The sequence below is a fragment of the Eptesicus fuscus genome, chromosome 5 (genome assembly GCF_027574615.1).
Source record: "Eptesicus fuscus isolate TK198812 chromosome 5, DD_ASM_mEF_20220401, whole genome shotgun sequence".
Classification (NCBI taxonomy): domain Eukaryota; kingdom Metazoa; phylum Chordata; class Mammalia; order Chiroptera; family Vespertilionidae; genus Eptesicus; species Eptesicus fuscus.
Genome location: NC_072477.1, coordinates 84,428,667 through 84,436,265, shown reverse-complemented (window position 1 = coordinate 84,436,265; position 7,599 = coordinate 84,428,667). Strand labels below are relative to the sequence as shown.

At 43.8% G+C, this 7,599-nt stretch overlaps 1 pseudogene; it reads right to left on the bottom strand.

Moving 5' to 3' along the window:
- Positions 1–2,758: 2,758 nt before the first annotated feature.
- Positions 2,759–2,859, bottom strand: LOC114226861 (U6 spliceosomal RNA; annotated as a pseudogene).
- Positions 2,860–7,599: the final 4,740 nt, after the last annotated feature.

The window sequence follows — 7,599 nt, the reverse complement described above, 5'->3', positions numbered from 1 at the left end:
ACCTTAGGTTCTGCCTTCGCAGTTCACCCAGATTAGGTTCTGATTGGTCGGTTTCTATGCCAATCAGCATCAAAAGCTCTGCCTCCTAGGCAGCCATTGGCTCCTCGCAGTTCACCCAGATTTGGTTCCGATTGGTTAGTTTTTATGCCAGTCAGCATCTCCAGGCCTATCTCTGGGTCTGATCAGAGAGGCAGGGCTGATCAGCAGCCCCCGTGGCTGCTGGCGAGGCCCAGAGAGAAAGAGAGGCAAGGGCTGATCAACAGCTGCCACAGAGGCTGCAGATCAGACCCTGCTTCTCTCTCTGGGCCTCTCTCCAGGCCTGATCCGCAGCCCCCTCAGCAGTCAGTGCTGGGTTGCTGTGGTGCCTGCCATGGCGACCCAGCACTGACTGCAGGACTGACTTCCGGTGTTCAGTTGTCCGTTCGGTCATTTTGGATGTTATGGACCTTGGCTTTATATATATATAGATAGATAGCTGATGTTGTGATTGTCTTTGTGACATTTATTTTACCTTTCCCTGTTGTGCAGCACCTCTCTACTCAGTCTCCCCAGTTCTACACAGCAGTGCCTGGCACGTACCTGGTCATGATGGGAGTTCAGGGTCTCCAAAACTAAGGGCTCTTGTTCATTGTGGGAAGTTGCGTTCAGCCCTTTCTGGATGTGAAGGAGAATGTGTTTTGTCCTGGTAACTGCTGGCAGGCATCTTGCAACAGTGAGGGAAGGCGGCCTGAGAGAGTAACGTGGAGTAGGATGCAGCCAGCAGAACTGCAGAGAAGTGGAGCTGGACCTTCTGTGAACAGTGCCTGATGTTTACATTTCCTATGGGCTTTTCAATTACAGGTGCCAGTGAGTCACCATGATGATTTAAGCCAGTTTGAGTTTAATTTTGTTATTTTAACATAAAATATTCTGATAGACTCAGAGCTTTTAAATTCATTTCCTTCTCTCAAAATGTGGGTTTCTGATTTCACATTCAAATATTAGTGCTTTCATTGTGCTGGGACAGCACCTGATATGTCCTGTATTATCTTTTGCTAAGAAAAATGTAGTATTTTCCTCCCACATTCCAAGTTCTTCTAGCTGGGCCAATAACCAAATTAACAGAGACCAATTAACAGGAGAAAATCACATTTTAATACATGCACATGAGGAATTCACATAAGCATGAAAATTTCAAAGACAGTGAAGCAAAATTGGGTATAAATGTCATTTTAGACAAAGGAGACAAAGGTGGGAAATGAATCTTAGATTTCAGAAGTGAGAATGGGTGATTTATAGGTAGTTGAGGAAGAGCAGAACACACAGGGCAGGCAAGTCCTTGGTAGGCAACTCAGAAACAATGGGACACGGGATGTCTAGCTAACAGGCCTGAAGCCTCCCAGTTACCACACTTAATAGGAACCAGCTAAGGAGAACATCCTAAGACTCCCTCCCAGGAGTAGGCCTTTCCATCTGAATCTCTTGAGCAGAAAAGTGGGGAAGGTCAAAGGTTCTGAGTCTTTTGTTCCTTAATAAACAGCTGAAAATCAATATTCCAAGAGGTAATAGAACTTTGGTCTTCTTCACCCTCCCAACAACCTTATGCGATAGATACTATTACTGAATTTCTATTTTTCGTATGAAGATACCCAGGTTCTGACAGAGTGTGACTTCTCTAAAGACACAAAGTCTGTAAGTACAGTAGAATTTGAACCTGAGCTGATTACAAATACCATAGTGTATCTATTTCCTGTAGAAAAGTAATCAAAGCTCAAAAAAATTCACCTTTGCCCTGGCCGGTGGCTCAGTTGGTTGGAACATCATCCTGTGCACCAGATGGTTGTGAGTTTAATTCCCCGCCAGGGCACATTCCTGGGTTGTGGGTTTGATCCCTGGTTGGGGTGAGTATGGCAACCAATTGTTGTTTCTCTCTCACATAGTTGTTTCTATCTCTCATTGGTCTCTCTCTCTCTCTCTCTCTCTCTCTCTCTCTCTCTCTCTTTCTCTCTCTCTCTCTCTCTCAAAGAAATCAATAAAAACATATTTTCAGGTGAGGATTAAAAATAAATGCCTCCATAGGCAGTTGGTGATAATCACTCATATTTGTGAAATACTTTTTATTTTTCCAAAGCACATTTGAACCTATGTTACCACCACGTTGACAAATCCCATCAGTAGGTTCTGACTGAGCCGAAACCGGTTTGGCTCAGTGGATAGAGCGTCGGCCTGTGGACTAAAGGGTCCCGGGTTCGATTCCCGTCAGGGACATGTGCCTTGGTTGCGGGCACATCCCCAGTAGGGGGTGTGCAAGAGGCAGCTGATCGATGTTTCTAACTCTCTATCCCTCTCTCTTTCTCTCTGTAAAAAATAAATAAAATATATATTAAAAAAAAAAAAGTAGGTTCTGACTGAAATAGAGGCCAGGGAGATGCTACCTGGGAAATGAGTCAAGGTGTATTTATCTAAGGATGGAGATGGAACAAAGTGCCACCAGGAAACACAGGAGAGAGATCACCAATGTTCTCCATGACAGACATAACGCACGAGCCTCTGGGCCCCCAAAGAGGGCTTCAATGTCCCTGCATATGATTAAGTCTGAGTGATTGAGGGGTCGCTTAGTCAGGAGCAGACCATTCCCACCCCATCCCCACCCCCACCTAAGCCCAGCTGGATCTTTATGAGCAGATCATCAATATTGGTGTTACACATGAGACAGTATACTACAGAGTACACAAGCATCAACACCCCATTTTTTTCCCTAGTTTTTCTTCCTAGTTTTAAAAATATGGAACGCTTCACAAATTTGCATCAGCCTTGCTCAGGGCCATGCTAATCTTCACTGTTTGGTTCCAATTTTAGGATAGGTGCCTCCAAAGCCAGCATCACACCCTCTTTTAACATACTCATTCTCCCCAGGCTTGCACAGTCTGGTCTAGAACCCTTTCTGATGTTAGAGCTGCAGAATTAGAGCAAGGTTCAGTCACCCAGATGTCCCTGAGAATCTTCCAAGCCCTCAGACTAGCTGTAAGTCTATCAGAGTGATCATTATAATTTGACAGGTGAGAAAGTTAAGATAGTTAAGTTAGCCCTAGCCGCTTTTCTCAGTGGTTAGAGCGTTGGCCCGAAGACTGAAGGGTCTCAAGTTTGATTCTTGTCAAGGGCACATACCTCAGTTGCTGGCTCCATCCCCAGCCTGGGTTGGGGCACATGCGGGAGGCAACCAATTGGTGTGTCTCTCTCACATAGATGTTTCTCTGTTTCTCCTCCTCCCGTCCACTCTCTCTAAAAATCAATGGAAAAAATATCCTCGTGTGAGGATTAACAACAACAACAAAAAGATAGTTAAGTTAGAGGGGTTTAAATTATTTGTGCACATAGCTAGGGAGTAACAGAACTGAATGAAGACTGAGGAATTCTGACTTGCTGTTCAATCTTTGTTTAACTAGAATGCATTAGCTCTTCACCCACACACAGGAAGTCAGTCACCTGAGCAAGTGTTGTGGTAAGTGAAGCCCATAACAAAAACCTGGGACACCACTGGAAGACCAGACTTGCCAGTCTGACACCTTTTAGTGTAAAACCTGAAGGGATCAGCCTGGATTAATTCGCAGTGATTGATGTTGAAGAGTTGGCGATGAGACTAGCACGTGGTTTAATCAGACAGCCGTTTGGTAACTTGGAGCTGACAGGCGATGGTGACTGTGAAGTTAATGAGGAAAAGCCATGGCTTTGTGGTCAAGGGAGTGACAGGCAAACCCAGGACAATGCTGATTTCCCAGCATGGTGAGGGCTTCAGGGCCCAGGGTTTTCCATGGCTTTCTCGTGTGTTTTCTGATTAGTGAGTTTTTTTTAAGTGGGGGGATAATCTCTATTCTCTTTGTTAATATCCCATTTTGGCACACCAGTAAAGATCTGAAGAAGTCCCGTACCGCCATAAATTCTCAATGCTCTTGGCTAACTTAACCTTATCAGACAGCCTGTAGATCATTTCAGACGGTTCCCATATCTCACTTCCTCATTCATTCAAATATATGCATGGAATACATTCTGTGTGCTGGGCACTGTGCTGGGTCCTCGATCAGAAGCAAAGTGCAGACAGACGTGATTCCTGTGCTGCAGAAGCTTGTAGTTTAGTGGGGGAGCAGCATCGAAGGAAGAAGCACTATTAAAGGTGTAATTACAAAACATGACGAGTGAAATGGAACAGACCTGGGTACCATGAAGACAGATGCAGGGAACCACATTTTGGATTGGGGCTCTACTATCTGAGGAAGTGACGTCTATGCTGAAAACTGAGAGATGAGAAAGAGCCAGCAAGGTAAAGTGGTAATAAGAGTTTTCTAAGCACTAGGGAAAAAAAAAAAGCACAGGTCAGTTGTCTGGTGAGGGAAAGAACTTGCCCCGCTGGAGGAACGGAAGCGGGAGTAGGTGGGTGAGAGGGAGGGGATGAGCTGGGAGAGGCAGGTGGGTGCAAGTGCATGCACTCTCCTCAGTGGAGCTTTGGAACTTGAGATAACTGGATTCAAGGCTTGGCTTCTACTCTTATTTATGATCTTGGACATATCCCTTAATTTCTCTGTGAATCAGTTTCCATTTCGCTAAAATAAAGGGTAAAGTTATCTACCATGCAAATCAATGCAGATTAAGGCATTGAAATGTCCGGCCCACAGCAGTGTCTGGTCCTTTCTCCACCATCTGCTTCCTTTCCTCTTCCTGCATTTTTATCCAGAGCTACTGATGTTGTCGGCCTGAACAGCATTTTTAACATGGGTTTTCTTTGCCCTCTCTCATCTTGGCTGGAAGTCTTTTTGTAACACGAATAATTGAAAGCTGAATAATCTAGGGTTTACTATTATATAAGAAGTTCCAGTTCCATCATCGACATTACATTTATTCATTATACTGGATGGATTTACAATCAGTCATCAAAGTTTGGTCTCAGGTCTGCTTTTCAGAAGATGCTAAGGTTCACACTTGCCTAATGTTTTATTTACAGAATAGCTGTGATTTCTTTTTCTTTTTTTAACTTGGAAAAAATTGTCTGTTTTGATGCATAATATGAAAGCTGCTTAGCCAACCAAAAATATTTATTCAGAAAATATTTTACTTCAGTTATCTGTCTTGGTGAAAAGGCTTTTTGTTTCAGTGTAACCAATGCAACACAGTATGTTTTAGTTTATCAGCTCAGTTGGTTGAGAGTGGTTATATGAAAACACTTGGGCACACATTCCCAAACGCAGTGAGTGCCTCCGACTCACCGACGTTAGGAAGATGTCACAGGATATTCCCGTTCTCCCAAGTAAATGAACTAGATCAGAGAGTTCTTCTGTTTCTTTCCTTCCTCACTCTGATTATCATAAAGCTTATTTTGAACGACTTTTCTGAAGTGGAAACCAGTACTAATATCTTTCAGAAATGCTTTTACAGAGAGTTGATGCTTCACACCACCTTAGTGGCTGCCTCTGTGACCAAAGACTACAGTCTTGGCTTCCGTGGGCCTCAGTGTAAAATAGGACATGATTATGTTTCCTACCAACCTCCCAGGTTGTCGTGGGGGGTAAAACCAGATGCCTTTTATAGAAGAGTTGAGAGTGGGGAGGTTCATTCAACAAATCTGACTGCATGGAAGGGACTAGAAGAGCTGTTTCCAGCCCTGACAGGGGTACTGTCTTACCTGATGCCTGTAACAGCCCTGCAGAGTGGTCAGGACAGGTAACTACTATCAAGTGCCAGGCAATTGTAGGTGCTGTGTGACAAAGATGATTAAAAATTCACTTTTTATACTTCTCCAAATAATTAAGAGTCATGTTCTACCGACTGAGCTAGCCTGGAACCTTTCTCCAAATAGTTAAATCCCACAACCATTCAATAACCCATTTTGATGTTTATCAATCCGTACTGTCAGTCGGTTCTTGGTCCTGTTGTAACCTCCTAAACCTTTCATTCCTTACCCTACGCCACCTTACTTTTTAGGGGTGAATTGTAAAATAGCTCTTGAAGACTTAAACACAATAACTCATTGTCACTTTCTCTTTTAAGAAGTCATAGTTAGCCAATATCTTGTATACAGTTTTCTTTTCTATTCTTTCATAGTTTTACGTTTCATAGTTTTCCTTCCAAGTCTCTATAATTTCCCCCCTAGGTCTTTTGTCCTTCTCCTTGTCTTTGTAGCTTCCTCTCTTTTCTCTATAAAGGAGTCTTTCCTTCCAGAGAATTGTGCTGTTTCCTTCTTAACCACTGAATTGCAATCTGTTATTTTCCCAGCTACTGGGCTGAACACTGCTGGGCCGTGTTGGGGAGGGCCTCAGTTCTGACGGAAAACTACCAGTCACTTACTACGCTGGAATCTGGCTGCTCACCCCCCACCTCCCACACACACACACAAACTCTAGGCCAGGAGGCCTTCCTCTTTAGGTCTTGGTGGAAGTGTTTCCCCTTCCAGGACAGGCACATCAACTGAGTTCTGACCAAGGGCTTTTACTCCATCCCTATAAACATTGTCTGATGGTGTCATTCAGAGGGACAGGGGAGGGTCAAGATGATTGTGCTGCTGTCTGCTTTTTAAAAAAATATATATTTTTACTAGTGGCTCAGTGCATGAATTCGTGCACATTGAAAGGAAATTAATTAGAAGAAATATTTTAATATCGCTATTTGCCCTTTCTCTATAATAGAAATGCCAGCCAAATTCATGATTGACAATGACAGATAGAAACACACACACGCGATTGGCACCGGCAAGAGCTTTATATGTATCCCGCATGAGTGAGTCAACTTAGCCTTTTATATACATAGAATAAACTTGCTTAATGAGACCTGCTTTCTGATTTAGCTAACCTTTTTCCAGCCCAGTGAAGCACCCCAACTTCTCTTTCAGGTAATTGTCAGCAACACAGCAGTAAATGTCAACACGAAGCAGATTATTATTGTAGATCATGCAGGGAGAACAAAGGTTAACATATTTAACTGTAGCAGTGTTTGACTATATTCTGTGCAGTGAGAAAACCTGAAGTCATTTTCAAGGTCCACCATTTCTTACTTCTTTTTAGTCGGATCAAGTCTCTAAGCTTTCAAAATCTCCGTTTTCCAGCTAATTAAAAGAAAATAGGATTCTACCGAGTCTCCTATCTACCTACTCCAGGACTTCTGTGAGGATCACATGAGATAAGGCATGGGAAAACACTTCACAGACATTTGGTGAAAGTGTAAAATGTTTCCACTTGGGTATAAAGTTGTGTTCCTGGGCTGAAGAAACTGCAAGGAGGCTAGTCACTAGGGAGAGGAAGCCGGGCGTTGCTACGTGACATCATTACCCGGTGCCCACAGCCACCGTTTCCAGGCTGGGTTGTGGGCCACATTTTGCATCATGAGGTCTTGGCAGCATTGGCTGCGATTTGGTGGCATGTCATTCTGGGGTGGTGGTGGGGCCTGTGTCCCACTTGGGAGAAGCCGTGTGTTGCTTTGTAGGTGCCAGATCCGTGGTGCCATTTCTCTGTAAATGGCCATTGTGCATCACGGCAGTTCCTGCATTGAGCGTCTGCCCCCTGGTGGTCAGTGCACATCATAGCAATCGGTCGGATGGTCAGACACTTAGCATATTAGCCTTTTATATATATAGAT